Below are 20,756 nucleotides of genomic sequence, written 5' to 3'. Positions count from 1 at the left end.
GAAGTCTGGTCTTCAGACTATTCTGCCTCTAAGGCAGCTATCCAATCCCTAGCTTTGAATGAGCACTGGGTGGAGAATGCCAAGCGCTCTTTTTGGGCCATAGGTTTTACTTTATTTCCTTTTAATATTAAACCTTGACAACCTTTATAAATGGTATAGGATGTGTTTGGCATTGTGAGGGTTAAATGGAATAGTGACAATGCATCAAATCCAGGTTGGGGTGAATGTCTGAGTGTCGATTCATGCTGAAATAATACCACCCCACTCTATTTTCTTTAAGAAAAATCTTCAGATAGTCCAGTGGGTATGTAAGGTCTGAGTCTCCTTTAAAAGGAGTACATTGGGGCTTCCCTGGTGGCAGAGTGGTTGAGAATCTGCCTGCTAATACAGGGGACACGGGTTCGAGCCCTGGTCTGGGAAGATCCCACATGCCGCGGAGCAACTAGGCCCGTGAGCCACAACTACTGAGCCTGCGCGTCTGGAGCCTGTGCTCCGCAACAAGAGAGGCCGCAATAGTGAGAGGCCCGCGCACCGTGATGAAGAGTGGCCCCCACTTGCCGCAACTAGAGAAAGCCCTCACAGAAACGAAGACCCAACACAGCCAAAAATAAATAAATAAATAATTTTTAAAAATAACATGCTAAAAGGAGTACGTTGGCTCAATGAAGAGTTAAAATTGCTTTATTAAGGCAATTTAATTTATTAAAGTATTAAGGCAATTTCTTAAATGAAAAACTTAAAAAAAAATAACACATGCAACCCAGGGTAAGAGTGTCGTCTACCAAAAGATGGTTGGTCGGTTTTCAAAAGGAAAGAGAAGGACGTCTTGGTAGCAGCCCAACACTGGAGTCTGGAAACTAGCACTGTGAGGAGAGAGAGAGAGAGATGGCAAGACAGGAAAGGCGCTGAGGAGGAATAGAGCCTGAGCAACATGATGGGCTTTGGGCAAGGAGAGAGGACCAGCAAGTGCTGATGTGCTCAGGGAACAGAAATATCAGGTCTCAGCTTTCGTTTTTCTAGTCTGGCTTTTGAAATGCCCTGTGATCGTCTCGGTGCTTCCGTAGGGTCAGTGACCTGCTGCAGCTAATGTGGCCGGGAATTACGCAGTGGATTAGAGTCCAAGCTGGGATGGGAGAACGGGGAGTGCTACCTAACCTTCCCGGGACCACCCTTACCCCAAGGGTGGAAGCATCACTAGTAAAGACAGGTGGTTTTTGCAGGTCCGGGGGGAGGTGAACGACAGCAAGAGCATCAGAGAAGTCCAAGGTGGAGCAGAGATAGAGACTTAGGAGCCAGGCAGTGGACAGGACACAGCCGCAGGGCCCCACGCAGGAGTGGACTGAGGCAAAAGCCCCTTCGCCCAAACATGCTAGCGTTGGCGCTACTGACTCAAACGCCTGTGGGACCAGCCAGGAGCACAGAGGACTGAAGGTGCTTAGCGTAAACTTAGTGCTGAGCTCCTTCTACTGCAGTTAAGCTTCACATCTGCTAAGTTACCTTGGTTTTTAAAACACTGTGGGGATGAGTCAGACAGTGAAACAAAACACTTTCTTGGGCTTCCTACCGCTGCAGGCTTCCGGGCTGTGGCCCCCGTCCTGGGGGAGGTAACCCTCTGAGGGGGAAGTGCCGTTCTCTACGATGTGGACGGGACTCATGCCTGTTTGTGTTTTCAACAAAGAGTCCTGAGAACTAGCACTGCCTGTTCACCCTCTCAAGAGAGGATTTATGAATGAGGGCCCGTGGATCATACCCAAAGTAGCATCTCTGCCTGCCCCACGGGACGCAGCTCAGCCTTCGGTCGTTATAGAGAGGAGCAGAAATCTGGTCTATTTGTTAAGCGTTTGGGGGCTTTAAAGGAAACATGCACTCGTGTTTCTGCCCTCATTTCTTAGTCTGCCACCATAAGGCTGACTCATCCATCTTGGTCTGGGTTCTCCTGAAAGCAGAGCCTCAGTCAAAGACTGAGTGTAGATAATTATTTGGGATCCGATCCCAGATAACGGGAGGGAGGTCGTGGGGAGACTGAGGCAGGGTATCACCATAGTGCATCACTGAGGTATCCACTGTCTGTATACAGAAAGGGGCTGGGGCACTGATCCACGGACTCTTGTCTCTCAGTAGTTGCAGGTTGGGGGAAGGGAGCATTAATTCCTCTGTCTGTCTGAGTTTTCCTTGTGCGAAGCTCCTACGGCTTCAGAAAAGGCTCTAAGTCTGAAAAGCAGAGAGAGCTGGCTGAAGGAGAGAGCTTGAGGTAGGCATGAATTTAGGCGAGGGGGTGTGATGCAGGGCATGCAAAGTGTCTGCTACCATCTCTAATGCAAGAGATTGGGACCTGTCATTCTCGGGGTGTGCCGAGGTCTGGGTGCTGCTGACCTGACCAGGACTTGGCTTGACAACCCCTCTTTGGCCCCCTCCCCACTGCCCCATTACATAAGCCCAGGATGCCTCTCCTAGACTGTGCTTTTCCTCCTTGCTTTTATAATACTCACTCTCAAGGTTTTCCACGCATTGGAATATGTGAAGAACCCAGCGTGTAGCAGCAACTCAGGGGAACTTTGTTCCCTTTTCTGCTTCCTCCTTTACCTTCTACTGACCTTTCCTTTTCCTCTTTCTTTTCCTCAAAAAATATGGTTGCCTGTCAGGTTTAAGTCCTGCAAACTCTTATCTTTTTTCTCTCCACTCTCCCCAGTTATTTGGTCCCAGGTTCAGCTCTCCTCTCTATGTCACTACCTCCACTGGAATATCTCCTGGTAGGGTCTCTCTTTCCAGGTCTGGCCCTGTTTTAACCCTCAGCCAACTCAGAATCACCTGGCTATTTTTTTTTTTTAATTTTTAAACATCTTTATTGGAGTATAATTGCTTTACAATGGTGTGTTAGTTTCTGCTTTATAACAAAGTGAATCGGCTATACATATACATATATCCCCATATTCCCCCCTCTTGCATTTTCCTCCCTCCTGCCCTCCCTATCCCACCCCTCTAGATGGTCACAAAGCACCGAGCTGATCTCCCTGTGCTATGCGGCTGCTTCCCACTAGCTATCTACTTTACATTTGGCAGTGTATATATGTCCATGCCACTCTCTCACTTCGTCCCAGCTTACCCTTCCCCCTCCCCATATCCTCAAGTCCATTCGCTAGTAGGTCTATGTCTTTATTCCCATCTTGCCACTATCACCTGGCTATTTTTATGCTCAAGTTTAGGAACCTTGCCGCTAGTGTGGACTCTCCTGTAGTTAGTTGAATGCTCCTTTTTGGCAGTCTCCCACTCACCCCAGTTCCATATGCCAAAAAGTGACCTGGCTGTCTACTCCCACCCCATGTCCCCCTCACTCTTCCCAGTATCCTCCCTGTCCCCACAGAAAAAGAAAACACAGACTCTCGATTTCGGTTCACGCTACTGTTGATTCATATCTACAGGTTTTCAAAACCCTGGAACCACCTTTGACCCCTTAGCCCCTCTGGAAGAGGCAGTCTGCCTGGTGCTCATAGGCCACAATGTGGGGTCAGACAGAGGCAGTGGCAAGACTGTCTGGGAGGACAGATCAGGAGGTGAATAGCCGAGTTTGCTAGGGCTTCAGCAACACGCTGGGGGCTGTAGAATCTGAATGTCAAAGCCAGAAGAATTGTTAGAGAGTGGCTCGTACAACCCCTCATGCTGCTGATGAAGAAATTGAAACCCAGAGAGATGAAGGGCATTGAAAAAGGCCACATGGCCAGTTCATTCAAGAGGGACAGAGCCCTTCCTTCCCAGAGCCCTTTCTGCAATGACACCATTCAACAAGGAGCCTGTGTCAGGGACGTTTTAAGAGCAAGGAGCAGAATACAGAGCTCAAACAATAAAGTTATTTCATATAAAGGAAATTGTAGTTTAGAGGTGTCTGACTTCAGGGGACATTCGAACCAGGAGCTTAAGTATGCCGACAAGGACAGGGGGATGGAGGGCCCTGATGAGCTGAATCCAGGCCCTGTGACCCCCGGGATCATGTGTGAGACTCACATAGAAATAAGGGCTGTTGGAGACAGGGAAAGAAGACACTAGATGCTTACAGAGCCAACAAAAAATCACTACAAAATCAAAAAAAGGACAGAGGTATGTGATCTGAAGTCTGAATGGTCTAAGGTCATAGCCAGACTGTGTTCATTTCAGGACAATCAGGATGGAGGACTGGGTATGGGGTTGAAGCCAGAGGGAGCTCTGGGACTTTTTGTTTGACAACAGACCTTATGTAATTAATCCCTGTGCCCTGAACATTCTTCCTGTCTGTTCAGAGGGCAAGGCTACATTCTTGGGATGACCTAAGACTCCCACTGGAGAGCCTGCTGAGCTGGGTGGTTTTGCTGTTTCTAGCGGATGGGAAAAGGGAGGGAGGCTGGGAGAGCCACCCAGCCAGGACCTAGACCTTCCCTCTGGACAGTTGTCTTTCTTGGTGAGCTGGTCAGTGGTCAGGACCCTGTACCCTGTCTCTCACAGTCAGTAGGACTCGAGGCTCTACTTCTTCTTCTTCACAGGCATCCATCTCTTCCTCTTCTCCCCACCGCCAACCCTCTCAGCTCAGGTGTGAGTCTCCTGGTGTCTGGGCCACCACTAGAGTTTGCAAGCTGGTCGTCCAGCCTTGCTTCTTACCTGTTCCAGTGCATCATATGCCCTGTGCCAGGATACTTTCCTCCAATACCCATTTTGTCATATTTCATTCTCCTGCTTGAAAGCCTTCAGTGAGCCCATACTCACTAAAAGCAGGAGCAGGTCCAGCCTGCTAATCTGGGTTCAAATATCACCTCCTCTGAGACCCCTTCATGGGGTGATCATTCTTGCTTCCAAACCCCAATAGCACTGAGTATCTATCACACTCAGTTGGAACTGACCAACTCTTCCTGCTTTCCATTGTTAATTTTGGTTTTATATGTCGTTGTCTTCTTACTCTGATTCCATGATCGTGGAAGACAGTGATGTACATATCTAACTATCACTCAGTATACAGCTCTGTGCCCTGTACACAGTGGATAAACAATAGTATTAATTCACTGGGGTTAGACTCTTGGGCTCGGAATCTTGGTCACTTAAGACTTTCTTCTTATCATATTTTAAAATCTCTAGAAATATAGGTTCAAATTATGAGATAGGAAGAAGATAAATGGGAGACATTTTCCTACCCCTTTCTTACAATTAATTTTCCTTGTCTGTTTGAGTACATATCAGCATCAATATCTACCTCTGACTTAATTTACTAGAAGATGATCTTAAAACCTAACCAGCGTGCATTCCTAGAATTCAAATGGGCATATGGATTGAAATACCAAATTTGTCATGTCTCCAGCATGCAGGCTCAGAGGAGGATTTCAAAAAACAAAACACACACACAAAACATGGGTTTAGGGCCAAAACAACTTTAAATGGGAGTTTTTGAAGCATTAAAAAATTTCACAGGAGTGTTCTTTGTTGACTCTCATCCATTTAACTATTCCGTAGTTATGAGGCCAAAATTCACTGTTTGAAAGGTCTCAGCATCCTTGTCTTGAAATGGGCTGGGTGCATGGCTGGGGCTTCCCTAGCAGGGATAGATTTCAAACGGTACAGACTTGGGCCTTGGACAGTAGGAAAAGAGGCTCCTTCAGTGGCTCTTGGCTCGGGTAACGTGACACGGCCACTTGATGGGAATTGGAGGTACCCTGGTGGAGGAGAAACACGAAATGGAGAGAGTCAGGTATAAACCTGCCACTTGGAGTTTTCCTGTAACTTAGGTTGGTCAAATGCTGAATCCCAGTTTATGTTCAAAACAAATGGAACCTCATTCTGTGACCGAAATAGATTGCTTGTTTTTATTGTTGATAAGGAGTCAGCCAGGCAGAAGCTGCCTTCACTCAAAGGGACCAAAATGAGGGAGTCCCTTGGCAGGAGTGGAGAAATAAAAGGCAAAGCGTTGATAGGCCCCCTTCCCCCCCATCCCACCATAATTATTCTTGCTGTCCTTCCTCGTTCTGCGGTGGAACAATTGACTAGAAGATTAATACGTAAAGAACCCCTTCCTTTCTGTTATTGCAGAGAGGCTGTGGAATTATTTTGTCTTCACCTTGGTGGGTGGGTGGGCTGGGAGGAGTGGTGGTGCCTGCGGGGAAGTAGACAGAGCAGGGGCAGAACCTGAGTCTTCCTGTGTCAGCGGCAGGACATGTGTTTACCGAAACATTTATGCATGCAGAGACTCGCATATTTGGTCCTGCGACACAAAAAAATCATAACTGTTTTTATGGGCTGATGGTGTCCTCCCCAAATTCATATGTTGAAGCTCTAACCCTCAGGACCTCGGCATGTTACAGCGTCTGGAAATAGGGCCTTTAAAAGAGGAAATAATGTACAATGATAAGAGTAAATAAGGGTCATATGGGTGAGCCCTAATCCACTGTGACTGGTGTCCGTATAGAAAGAGGAGATTAGGACACAGACACACACTGAGGAAAGACCACGTGAATACCTTCATCTAGGACTTTCGGCCTCCAGAACTGTGAGAAAATAAGTTTCTGTTGTTTAGGCTTCCCAGTCTTTGGTACTTTGTTATGGCCACCCAAGCAGGCTGATACAACTGTTAAGAAGGAGCAGAGAGAGAGAGAGAGAGAGAGAGAGAAACAGACTTAAAATGGAAAAGCACAACTTCGGGGCAGCCCTGAGTTTTATTATGAATGAATAAAAGGAGGAATCCGTTCATCCATTCAGTATACACTTTTATTTCAGACCCTTAGAGGGTGGCACGTAGCAGCTGGAAGGAGCCCTCCCTTTCATCATCCCCAGTAGAGAAAATGAAGCATACCAGGGAGGTTTAATAACCTGTGCCCTGTCTCTGGGAGGCAAGGATGAATCTGGGGATCCACCGATTACTGCACACATAACCATGACCACTGGAATTAAATAACTATTATCTTTTCATATTTTCACTGAACCTAATCTCGCAGAACCAGTGTTATCCCCGAACTTTATGTCCTCACTTTGTATATAGCTCTGGCTTGAATTGTGAGTGTTCAAAATAGATAAAATATTTCATATCTTTTTATTGCCCCTCTCAGCAACGTGCAAGGGCCTGGCTGGCCTCGCGCATGCAGTATGGACGTGCGGCTCGCTCACTTAGCTGCTCTTACCAGCTGCTTTGCAAATGGCTCTAGCAGGTGGTGCAATGTCGAGGGGGGCGGGGAGGGAGGACTTGCAGTCTGTCCCTGGAGACTTGGCGAGCGTCTCTGGGTAAATGGGTAAAGTACCATCTTGTCCGCTTGAGAAGCTGAAGCTCCCCACGCCCCCCTTCTTGAGCTTATTTCTCCCTTCTGACTCATGTCTGCTGCCTCATTTGAGTTACTGTGCAAACGTTTAGCCAAGAAGCCATACCAGGCCTTGCGCTTATTTACGACCCCCCCAGGGAGTCACAGGGAGGCACTGAGGAGCATTCCATGCCGAGCTTTCTGGTCAAATAAGGACAAAATGAACCACGCCTTCCATTCTTAGCCAGTGAAGTGTGTGCTTCAGGATGCCATGTGCTGGGTGCAGAAGCCTCCCCCAATGCAGGCCGATCCTTTCCTGGCTCCCCAGTGACCCCAAATTTGTAGAGCCGTGAATTAGAAGAGAGAAGGGCGGAATATTGTGAGGGGACAGACGGTGCTGGGGGAGAAGAGGGCCCCCTGTTTGCTCCCCTTTCTGAGTTTCCTACAGGAAGTTGATTGTTCATTCTAAGGCAAAAGCGCTTTTGCCATTGTGTATGTCCTATTTGGCAGCAGGAAGCCTTTTAGAAAAAAACCCTCAAAGAGGGGCATGAAACAAGGCAGTCAGTCTAAGACATATATGTGTGTACGTGCACACACATGCACGCACATCCAAAACAGAGCCCAAAGGAGTGGAGCTGCCAAACTGGAGGAAGGACCACAGGAGAAATCAACCTCAGTGGGCCGATTTGAAGATCAGGGTGGCCCTGGCGGGGTTCCGCACTTGAAAAGCCTTCAGGTGTGCTTGCCACCAACCAGAAAATTTGCATTTGCTCTCTGTGACTCAGGCCTGCTTCTTCACCTTGTGAGGGACACAGAAACTACACACACCTGGCCAGGAGGACTTTATGATCCAATGAGGTGGATGGGTACAATTAAACAAAAAACAGCTCTCTACAGTTCAAGACCAAAAGCACAAATGGTCAACACTGGGTGTGGGGTTTGATGACCAGGGGAGCAGACCCTTCCAGAAGTTCTGATGCTGTGCTGTTATCCCATTTGCTTAATAAACGATAAGCCTAACATCTAAGCAGTAAGACCTACTGTGTGCAAACCCCCAGGTAGCAGGGTGTCTAATGGAAATAGTGTCAGCTACGACTGTTCCACCCATCAGCCCTTGCATGGAGACTTGCCTGTCTGTAGAAGGGACCTAATGCTACAAGCTGTGTACTTTCCAGGGTGGTCAGGAGGAGAAAGCAAACAAAATAGTGCATGCTGGTGCTTGGAACACTGTAAGTGCTTTATAAGGCATTTGAAGACAAGAGGGTAAGTGAGCTTCCATTTCCTCCTTATATATTGGTGCCCAGCACATACTTGGATAATCATGATGGGGAGGGTTTTAAAGGAATCCCTCTGGGGTGGAGATGGAGAATGCTTCTTTATAAGCTTTTATAAATATTTATAGCTAAAATAAAAGAGCAAAAGGAAAAGGAAATAGACCCTAGGCTCCCCATAAATATTTTCCCATCTCTTGGTCCTTTTTTTTAGAAGCATCTCTTTCTGTCCCATCCTCTCCAGCCCCAGCCCCTCTACCTGCTGCTCCTGGCTTGTCTCCAGGGAAATTCCTCCCCTCCACCCTCCATTACAGCTGTCCGCAGGGGAAGGATTCCCCACTCTGCTGGCTTGGAGAGGTAAAAAGGGCCCACTGATGGGAGCTGTTTCTCCATCTCTTTAATCAGCTTCCATCCCCGTGCATGGTTTTATCAAGGAGCCTCTCTGACACACATGCTTTCACAGCTTGGATCACGAGGGCTGGCTCTGCCTCACTCCCCTTCCCACCCTTCTTCTCAGTCCCCCCACCCCCTTCCCTTCCCCTGCCACATGCGTTATCTAGAGAACAGCCTTCAGCAGCACTGGGGACATCCGCATCCCCGTCATCAGGGATGGTCAGGTGGCTGTGCAACTTGCAGGGAGCGCAGACCCTTGCAGGCAGCGTGCAGCGTGGCTGAGATGTGAATTCCCTGCATGTACATCGTGGATACATTGTGAAGACTCCTCTTTGGGGAAAGGGGGAGGGATAGGAGGAAACAAAGGAGGACAAAAGAAGAAAGGTGGGCAGCTCAGGACTGCACCTCTTTATTGTTCATTTCCAAATAAGATGGCAAACCTCCGTGAAGTCCATAGGGGATGTGTCTGGCATGAGTCAGCAACCAGTACAATTTACTGCCAGTTGATTAAATTAGCATTTGTTATAAGCCAGAAAGGAAAGGGGGAGGGCGTTGTGCGCAGGGATAGATGGAGAATGAAGAAAATCTTCTTCATGCCTTTTGAATTATTTATGGCCTGGAACTTTACATGCTAAAACCTAACCAGACTTGATAGAGAGAGCCTGAGAAGGATTCTCTCTTCCCTTAAAGCCACAGAGCACATGCTTTTGGTCCCTTGGAGGACTAGCAGAGTGCTAACAATGACAGGCTAACAGTGAGAAAGTGGAATTCCTAATTTTATTGTGACCTTGAAAACAGAAATGCTGCATAGAAATGCTGCTTCCACCAGGCACAGGAAGACTTAGATTTCTCAGTAACCTTGTGAGCTATGGACACGAATGTGTGACTGCATTCCACTTTGATTTTGCGGAGTGGGAACTCAGGATGACTGTCAGATCAGTGGACAAAGGATAGGTCTCTTCGATCTTTGCCTCTGGCTTCCGGCCAGATGGGAGAGAAACAAAGACTCTAGAGCCTCTGCCTTCTTCCCCGACTCCTCTGCCCCCTCCCTCCTTTTCTCTCCTCTCAGAGCCAATTATTTGGATAGAGTCTGCTGACTGCTCTTACATTTTGGGAAATCATGTCTAATTGTTTAGGGTGTAAAATGAAGTGATACAGTCTCAGAAAGGGGCCCTCCTTTTGGACGATGTGTAACGCAGAAGAGGGAACTCCACGCTGGGTGTGCGCGCAGGGAGCTGGGCAGGGTGGCGGTGAGTGTATGCTCAGGGGAGAAGCGTGTGTCAGACACCCAGCGGCTCCAGCTGGGTACCGAGGTGGCCTGGTGAGCATCTTTTGTTCTTGGCTCTCTGACTGCGGGGAGCATCAGGACAGCCCACACACCAGCCCAAAGGAGCTGCCTCTCTTCATCCTCAAGGTCTGAAGCTTTTGTCTACGAGCCCCAGTAAAAAGGCAAACTGTTGGGATCCCGCTGTAGATTCGTGGCCTGCCCCCAGAATAGCTGCAGGATAGGGCTCCTTCTTTTCACCTGAACTGTTGCCCATGAACCACACCGTAATCAAAGGTTTTCACTGAACTAAAGCATCCAGGGGCGTGTGACTCTTCCCGAGAGATGCTGGAAGACAGGAGTAAGGGAAGAGTGGCTGAATGAGGGAAAGACAAAAGCAGCGTGGCAGATAACAGGGACTAGAGTCAGACAAAGAAATGGGACATGTGCTTTGGCAAAAAAAAAAAAAAGGCAGGGAATGCAGTCATTTCCATGCTTTGTCACTGCTAGCTCAATTTACCCATCAGATAGATACATTAAAAAATAAACTGAGTCCAAGGCTGACCCTTTAGTAAGAACTAAATCATTTCTTCCAATTCTTAGTCTAAGTCCTATATTTTCACCTGTATATAAATGAAACAAAGCATGTGATGTCTATTGCAGTCTGAGTAGATGAGGAACACCCACATATTTTTCATGGAAAACAGAAAGGATCGTAGTGTTGAATGGGAGTGTGGGGTTTTCCCTGTATCCCCGTTTCAGCACCAAAGGGGATCCATGTGTCCCTGGCCACAGCGGAAGGTCTTGGACCCTATGGCCCACATACCATGCAGGGCCCACCTCTCCCTTAGCTACACCAAGAAGTAAATCGAGGTCATTTTCATAACTGAGGCAAAACCTGCCTTTCCACTAGAATTACTGAGATATTTTAGGCAAATGCAGTTTTCAAAAAAATTAAATGGCAGAATTTGCGTTTGGGAACTCATTAAAAAGCAGCGAGACTTCCTGTATTGCATCAATTATAAATAATTTGGAGGAAAGAGGGTTTGCTTTTTTCTTTTAAAGAAATTATCTGGAAAATTACCCAGGTCTTTGCTTCCTCTTTTCAGATGAGATCTGGACAGACTGTGTTAAATTCTATAACCTAATTAAGGATGGCTCTAGATGATTAAAGCAGAAGAAACCAAGAAACCCAAAGTGTGCCCTCAGGCTTGTCTCCAACCAGCCTTACCTCTGATAAGTCAGTTCATCTCTCCAGGCGCTAGTGTCTTTTTTTTTCCCCCCACTGAAATGAAGCCAACCCCTTTTGCCACTTGTCTACTTTATAGGAATGCTCTAAAAATTAATATTCACTGTGAAACCAGGAGGGCCTCAGAGGAATGATCCTATCTCAAAACGAAGCATTATCAGTTTTGTTTTGCCTGCCACTCTGAGTTGGCAATGATATATTGTTCAGAATCTTTCTAAAAATCTCCTTTCTTTTTCTGAACCCCGTGACCAATAATGATGGGAAACAGTGTACTGGAATAAATCCAAGAAAGAAATATTTTTGCCTGTTTATCAACTCAGCCAATAGGTTTTAAGGCGACTACGATCATTTTAAGTGGCTCAGTGATTGTATAAGCTATGTACTATTGAAGGAGCTTCAGTTGCTGACAATCTTATCCTTCCTTGCCCAGGTTTTTCTTAGTGTTAAAATTGGTGTAGAGAGGAGAATGAAGATTTGAGTCTCAGGGATCTGGGGAGGTGAATCATGCTGAGGAGCTATGTGATTTTGGTTACTAAATGTTTGTAGAATCTGTCCTCACCCTTTCCATCCCTAACACCCCGTTTTGATTCAGGATCTTATTGCTTCTTGCCTGGATGTCCGTAGCAGCCTTGGAAGCGGTCCTCTTGACTCTAGTGTTATCTGTTAAGCAATTCTCTATACTGCTGCTGAGAGTACTTCCGGAAAGAAGGCTTTGGCTTCTTGGAGCCTCCAGTAGATACAGTCCAGGTCCTCCCGGGGAGGGACTTCCATGCTCTGTTCACACCGTAGCCGCCTGTATCTCCAGCGTCAGCTCCCGTCATTCCCTGCCTTACAGATTCTTGTTCAGCAAAAGCAAACTGCATATCCTTTCCCGCCATGGACGGTGCTGCTATTTACCTTTGAACTTTTACCCTTGCTGCCCTCTCTGCCAGGACTATCTCAAAGCAAGCAGACAAAAACAGACAAACAGACAAGGAGCACCCATAACTCCTTATTCACCCTTCAGAACCCAGATCGTGTGGCACACACCCTGTCCCCCTTTCCCCCCTTCCCCTCTTTCTCCTCTAGGGTGTGCCTGTCTTCTGGATTCTTCCCCTCCGATAATGTGGGCAAGGCTATAGCATTAAGCTGACATGTAATGTTATATGGCTCTTGATATATGCTTGTCTACGCTCTGAACAGGGAGCACTCTGAGGAGAAGGAACTTGTCATTTTCATATCTGTGTCTTAAGCAATACCTGCTTCAGGAAGGGATCCAGTACATAGCTAAGGACACACTTCTTAAGTAGCTCCTATGTGTAAGGCACTGTGCTGGGTGTTTGGAGAAAGTTTCTAATACTAGGCTGTTCAAAGAGAAGAACTGTTTGATAAGTATATCAGTGCATACTTAAGTAAAGTCTTTATTTTCCTGAATGAAAGATCCAGAGTTATGCAAATAATTAGCAGTTGGGGGAACTCTGTGTCAACAGCGGGCCATCTGGCTGTGTGAAGTCATAGCAGGTTGCTTCTCTTTGCTGCCACCACTCTGGGGCCCAGGGCTTTCTTGTAGCTGTGGCCTTGGGTATAGAGGCCTCCCCCTTCTCTGAAGTTCTCTGCCTTGTATTCTGTTGCCATGGCAACAACCCACTTTCATTCTGGAACTTCACGCATGGGAGAGGGGAACCCTTTACTAACATGACATACACGATGAGGGTTATTTAAAAAATAAATTGACAAGGTTAGTCATCAACGTATTATGCTAGTTCCACAAATTCTGATTTAGTGGTAGGATAGTTTGTTAGGTATTTCTGAAAATATTGAAAAATGGATTAGTGTCAGCATATGAGATTTGGTGTATCCTTTGTTTAAATATCGGTCTATGTGTCTGTTGTGATTCTGTTTTTAATGCAGAAAATATTTTTGTTCTCTAAGTATACGGAAAACCTGTTTTCAGTCAATCTACTGTATCAAAGAAGAGAGCAAAATTTCTAGAAGGAAGGCTGAGCGATCTTGAAAGGATGGGAACACTAGGATACTAACACCTGTCCAGCACTATAACAAATCTGCTCAAGTCTGTTAAAAGATATGTGGAAACATAGTAACATATCATTTAAAGTACTTTTTTGGAATAAAGTCAGAAAAAGAAATTGCTAGCAGACTTGCTTTTTAAACACCTTTATATATTCAGGTGAGCAAGTGCAGATAAATATTGCAGCGCCTAGTTCATTGTTCAGTGACTGCACAAGCCTGATAGAGAGATTCCACGTGCTCTAATGACTATAAGATGTCTTAGTCTGGTACCGTGAGCCCAGCCTCCTTGTAGCTCAGCATCTCTTCTCTTTTCTCCCAGAGAAATCAGGATTCTCTTCCTAGTTCAAATAGGGGCTTACCTCTGGCTTAGGCTGAGTTCCTTTTGTCTCTTTACCCAGGCAGCTTCTCTTTTCTAGTTTCCAGCTTTTGCCCCCAACACAGACGGAGAACTCTGGTTTATTGAAGAGGCTGGTCTCTGCTGAGTTTCCGCATGAAATGATATGGTTCACTGTCTCTTGCCTCCAGATGCCTGGGTTCCCCTTTGATCACATATGCCTTGCAACTCCAGCCCATTTGTCTTCTCTTGGAGGAGCCAGACAAGATTCTCATTTATTCCCTGGCAATCAGCTATCGCCATCACACAGAGACACACAGCGTGCATGAGCATTATTACACCAGGGGCATCAATGCTCAGGCACGGGCCAGGGCGGGGTAGAGGTTGGACTGGCAGGCTTATCTGTGACAGAATTCATCAGCAGACGGTTTTTCTGACAAAAACAAAGGTGAGAGTCTTCTTACCAGGCATCATTCTCAGTGGCTGCCCTGGGCCTGGCCCTACATGGCTGCCATGTTTAGTTCCTTATGACTCAACACATAGTCACAGCCGATGAGATCGGGGGGCGCCTAACGGAGTGACCCAATGGGATTTTGTCCACTGAGATTCTGAACTCAGAAATCTCAGTGATAGAGTGAGCAATGGGAGGTTGGTATAGCCACAACGGGCCATGACTAGGCTGAAGGTGTAAGGAAGCAGAAACTAGGAGTAAGTAGAATCTGTTGGGTAGAGAAAGGAGACACAGAGCATACAGAAAAAGTACGACAGTCAGGGGCCAAAAGAGAATGGAGTAGATACACAGAGGGGGAACAGAAATGCTGAAACAGAGAGAGGTGGAGGGAGAAGAGCGGAAAGAGAAGGGTGAGGAAAAGCAGGACCAGGAGAAAGAGAATACAAGAAAGGTGGAGAGAAGGATGACGAGAGGGAGAACCCCTAACCTACTTCAGTTCCACTCAGGTTCCCATGGGGTAGCATAGACTAGTCCTCAAAGGAGCCAGCTCATCTTGGTCCAAATCCTGGCTCATCACTTACTAGCTTTGTAACTTTGGGCAAGGTACTTAATCTCTTTGTACCTTAGTTTCTTCATCTGTAAAGTGGGTATAAGTACAGTATCTACCTGATAGGGATATTGGGAGAAACAAATGAGTTAACACATGTAAAGTACTTATCAGGGTGCCTGGAACACTATGTAAGTGTGATCTATTTTTACTATCAAAGTTCTTGGTTTCGCTGAAGGTCTCTTGTACTGCCTCACGTGGGTCCTGACAGCCGTCACCATCCCCCCAGACTCCATCTGAGTTGAACACATTTGTGAATATCTGCTCCTTATGATCAAAAACAGCTTAACTGTAACACCTTAAGGGTACTTTCCAAATTTTGAATGTAAAAAAGAGTCACGTTTTCTTTTGAACTTTATAAATTTAGGATAAAAATAGAAACCAAGTGTGTGCCTTGTGGGAACAGAAATATGCAGAGTGAAAGAGGAGCTTTTCAAAGAGTGTACATTGTCAAAACAAGCCATCTCTAATTTGGGCAAATGGGGAGGAGAGCAGCCTGCACCTTCCCTTCCTTAGGGCTACTTCTGGGTCTGAATGCCACATGGGCCACGCTTTCCTTTATGGAAAGCTCTCCTTACTACTTTATATTGAATAAACATGCTCGTTTTTTGTTTCATTCCATCATATTATTTCATTTATTCCCTGAATATTGCAGCCTTCTCTCCTTTACTTCTTGGCAAAAGTGGGATTCCTGTACCATCAACCCACTATCTGACAGCGCTCACCATGGGTGATTTTGTTCCAAGGGTTTTTACAAGTGCTGGCAGCAAAGTTTCAGATTCAAACACTGAGAACAAAGGCCATGGATGTGTCCCACAGTGGCTAACACTGTCCCAAAGTCTATTTTGTTCTTTGCATATGGGGAAAGGAGACCTCAGCTCCGAGAGTATTGCAGACCTATGGTTGCCCTTCTGGCATAATGATGGTATTAGTTTGCTAGGGCCATCTAACAAAAGTACCACAAACTGGGTGGCTTAACAGAAATTTATTGTCCCAGAGTTTTGGAGACTAAAAGTCTGAAGTCAAGATGTTGGTTCCTTCTGAAGGCTGTGAAGGAGAATCTGTCCATGCCTCTCTCCTAGCTTCTGGTGCTTTGCTGGCCATCTTTGGTGTTCCTTGGATTCTGCTCCATCACCCCAATCTCTGTCTTCATTTTCACATGGCATTCTCCCTGTGTGTGTGTGTGTGTGTGTGTGTGTGTCTCTGTACTCTCTTTTTGTAAGGACACTGGTCATATTAGGATCCACCTTAACAGCCTCATTTTCACTCTATTATCTCAGTAAAATCCTATATCCAAATTAGGTCACATTCTGAGATGCTGGGGGTTAAAGCTGCAACATAACTTATTGTGTTGACACAATTCAACCCATAACACTGAGATATTTGAGAAGTGAACACTGAAATGGCTCTTGGGGTTGACAGGTTGGTGATTGGGCTTAATGTCAGTTTGCTGTTAATGGAGTCTTTGTAAAGCAAGCCCAGTGGCTATAAAAATTGTGAATCATACCCTCATTGCTTAATACTCTCTTGGCTTTTGTAATTTTATACTCTCTTGTTTTTTCTATACTGGCCTTTCCTCCTTAAAATCCTCTGCTTGTTTGCACTTTCACCCCTTTTCTTCCCCATCTACACCCTCTCTTCTGGGAATCTCATCCAGTTCTGTGGTTTTAAATACCATTATTAGGCTGATGTCTCTCAAATTTATCTCTCTATATCTTCAGCCCTGATCCCTCCCCTGAAATCCATGCTCATATATTTAATTATATGTTGTCTTCTTGTCATATTCACTTGGATGTTTAATGGGCATCTCAAACTTTTACTCTCTAGAACTGAAATCCTGATTTTCTCCTAGAAGTGTGCTCCTTCCTTTGTTTTTCTCAGGAAATGACACCTCTGTGGTTCAAGTCAAATCCTTGTAGTCCTCCCTGGAATCACTTGCTTTTCCTCACTTCCCACCTTTTTTCAATACAGCTGCAAGTGCTGTTGACTCTTCTTTTTTTTTTTATTGAAGTATAGTTGACTTACAATATTAGTTTCAGGTGTACAACCAAGTGATTTTTATAGTGAGTTATATAGATTATACTTCATATAAAGTTGTTATAAAATATTGGCTGTATTCCCTGTGTTGTACATTATATCCTTGTCACTTATTTATTTTATACCTAGTAGTTTGTACCTCCTTCACCTATCTTGCCAAGTTGACTCTTCCTCTAAGATCTCTCCAGCATCTGTTTACTTCTCACCAACCCTGTGGCCCCCATGGTGGTCCAGGCCATCAGCATCTCTCACCTGGATTACTATAATAGCCTTCTAAATGATCTCTCTCCCTCTACTCTTTTTCCCCCACAACTATCCTTCCTGATGGTGTTCAGAGTCAGCTAAGTCAGATCTTGCTCCCTGCTTTGCTTTAAATTCTCCACAGCTCCACGTGGCACTGAAAAAAAAAAAAAAAAAAAAAAAAAAGCTCTTTACTCTGACCAAATGGCCTACAATGGATGGGCATCTGCCCACCACTCTCCCGCTCCTTGTATAAAACCCTCTAACTCCATTCCTGCTTTAGGGCTCTCCTAGCTATTCCCTCTTTCTAGAAAGCTCTTCTTTCAGATGTTCAGTTGGCTTAACTCCTTCTTGTCATTTAGGTCTCAGCTCAGATTTTACTTCCCCAGAGATGCCCTCTGACTACTCAAAGTAAATTATTATTGTTTATGTATTATTATATATTATAATTATTTTCTATCAATCCTATCCATATCCAGTTATATCCTATTATATCTTTCTGATTGATTTTAATCCTAGCACTTATCACTGCCTGCTCTCTTTTTATCTATTCACTGTCTCTCTATGTAGAATAGAAGCTGCATACCGACCTAGAACAGAAGCTGCATACCACCAGGTACATTGTCCTGCTTATTCAGTTTGTATCCTTAGGGTCTGAAGCAGTGCCTTGCACAATTTAAGCATCAGTGTGTATTTGTCAAGTGAACGAACAAAGACTTTCTGAGCATGAAAAGTGAGAGGAACCCACAGTTAGAATGTGTCAGGCGGGCGAGGTTCAAGCCTTTACCACCAGGATTCATTTTGATCCTCATAAAATCCTTTAAGTTAGGTATTGTCCCCATTTGACAAGTGGGGAGACTGAGGCTCTGAGAGACTAAACAAGGAGACCAACCCAACAGCTCATAAATTACACAGCTGAAGTTCTAACTGGTTTCCACATACTTTCTACTATGACACAAACTGGAGATGATATGTACGTAATATAGCCAATATTTTAGAAATAAGGGTGCAAGCAAGCTATTGAAAAGTATTAAGAACAATGTTTAGTTCTGGGTCAACTAAGGAAGATACTCTTTTTGACCTAATCTTTCTATAGCCGGAAAAATTAATTGAAGGAGTAAAGATTTCCACAATAGAAGGTATGCTCAGGGCAGATGACTTAAAATAGAAGTTTTAAATTTTAATGAAAGGAAAGTTTTTAAAAGGGAAAAAAGCAGTGGAATATTTTTATTATCCCGTTTTGAGATTCAATACCAAGAGGAATAATGTAAGTCATGATTGGTGTTGGTGGAGGAGTGGGTGGGTGGAGGCGACACAAATGGTTTTCCAAGATGCTCTTTGCCTAGTACAGTCCTACCCAGGCATAGCAGCATAGTAAGTGTTCAAAAATATTTGTTGAATGACTGAATGAGAGAATTAAAGTATGCAAGTCTATGTAGACACTCTTTCCCTCTCCCATGTGCCCTTTACTATGCGCAGAGGTGAGGACAGGGAGACTTGATGTGGCTAGGTGGCTGGAAATCAGTCAGCAGACTTCCCCAGGATGCATAGGTCAGCCCCAGGGCCACAAGTGTGTGAACGTTCTCCTCCTGTTTCTGGGTCCCCATCCTGTCACCTCCACGCACATTTATCCCTCTTACGCCTGTAAGGGAGTGAAGACTTGATGTGTTACTTTGCAAAGATTACCAACTCTCTCTCCTGTTATATCTTAATGACCCAGCATCCATCTTTTGCTATTGTAGTTATGTGTTGGGAGAGCATGATTTAATCCATGATATATTGCATTCTTGGTGATAACAAGCTATAAAGAATGGGGTCCCATTGTAACTTATTTCAATAAATTTCAAATTACTATATAGAAGTGCTAGGAATAATCTCATGAATAAAAGAAATAAAGGAGGAATGTATGACATCTTTACATTCTCTAAGGAAATAATTCATGTACCAAAATAAGAAACTAAATGTAGGTAATCAAAAATCAAGGTGTTTAAAGACGAGCTATTATTTTACAAGATCTGAAATAACCACTTGGAATGCAATGAAAAGCGGGAAGGGTGCCAGCTTACAGAGAACCAGTGTCATGAACCAATACAACCATTTATGGATAAAATTATCCAGGTCAAAACAAACGAGGTGATTCAATTTACAAAGGACATAAAAGACAATAGGAAAAGATCCTTTTTATACCCAACAGAAAAGCAGAGGGGAAGCTCTATCTCTTGATTAGATGTGGAGATGCCAGGATAGATAATGCCAAAGACGCATTTTAATGGAAAGTTGTGCTAACATTGGAATTGTATGTCAGGTTACCCAGGCAATAGACTCTGTAGTGCATATTTGTGTACAGGTGATTTCGGGGGGAGTGGTCTGGGGAACAATCCCCGAGGAGGTGTGAAGGAAGCAGGATGGGGTGGAGAAGAAATTGAATTGTGATGCAGCTACAACAGAGGCCTAGAGCTGGGATGGCCCTTCAGAGATATCCTAAATTGAGGCAAGGGGGTGGGGCCTTTGTACCCCTATATTGACCAATTAGAGAGATGTGTTCTGCCCCAGGGAAGGGGTGCATCTTTGAGCAAGGCAGCTCCCTTCAGCAATCCCTGGGGAGACATTCAGCTGTGAACCACCTACAGCTACCACTTTTGGCAGCTGGGGGAGTGAGTGGCTCAGTTCTAAAGGGGTGGGGAGCCTCCACAGGGCACCACAGCATCTCATCTACTGGAAGCAACAGCAGGGGCTTGAAAAGAGAGAAGATGGTAGAATGTTGCTTAACATAAAATATTTTCTAAATGTGATGCTCTGTTGACCATCTGCTTTTCCTGGGCCCCTATAATAGCCTTGGTACAGTTCACTTCCACACCTGGCCCCCTTCAGACTAAAGGTGGAACAATCTGGAAACATAAATCCAGTCGTATTATACTTCTGCTTAATACCCTTCAATGATTTCATATCTTACATATTATAAAATCCCAACTCTTTGACATGCCTTTAGGTAGGGTGACCATAGAATTTATTGTGCAAACCAGGACACTTTGGAGAGGCAAAGGAGGCCTTATCAATAATTACACAGGGGCAAAGGTCTAAACCAGGACTGTTCTTGGCAAACTGGGATGTATGTTCGCCCTACCTGTAAGGTTCCTGATACTGTCACGGCCCCTCTCCCTCCTGTCACCCTCTTCCCCAAGTTCACTCCCCTTTGCCCTCCATTAGGTCCTGGACCAAATGAAACTCTCACCCTGGGACCTTTGCATTCATCACTTCCTTCCACCTACTTTTTAAGGCTACCCCTTCCCCTTTTATTTAAATCTCAGCTTAAATTTTTCTTATTCAGTAGTCTTCCCATTTATTCTCTATCGTAGTACCTGTTTATTTTATCCACAGTCTTAACTACGATATGAAATTACAATCACTCGATTTTAAGCTCCATGAGGACATGAACTTACACTGTCTTGCATCCCAGTGTATCCCTAGCCATTAATTAGCCCAATGCTAGTCCATACATGTTCAGTACTCAATAACTACAAAGAAGGGAATAAATGAAGAGCTTGGGAAATTGTTCTGAAACAAAACTTTGTGTGTGTGTGTGTGTGTGTGTGTGTGTGTGTGTATTCAGTGAAATGCCCAAAGACCAGCAAAGGACAAACACATCACCTACACTGGGA

Source organism: Balaenoptera acutorostrata, chromosome 8, assembly GCF_949987535.1.
Source record: "Balaenoptera acutorostrata chromosome 8, mBalAcu1.1, whole genome shotgun sequence".
NCBI lineage: Eukaryota > Metazoa > Chordata > Mammalia > Artiodactyla > Balaenopteridae > Balaenoptera > Balaenoptera acutorostrata.
Note: the sequence above shows the minus strand (reverse complement) of the source record.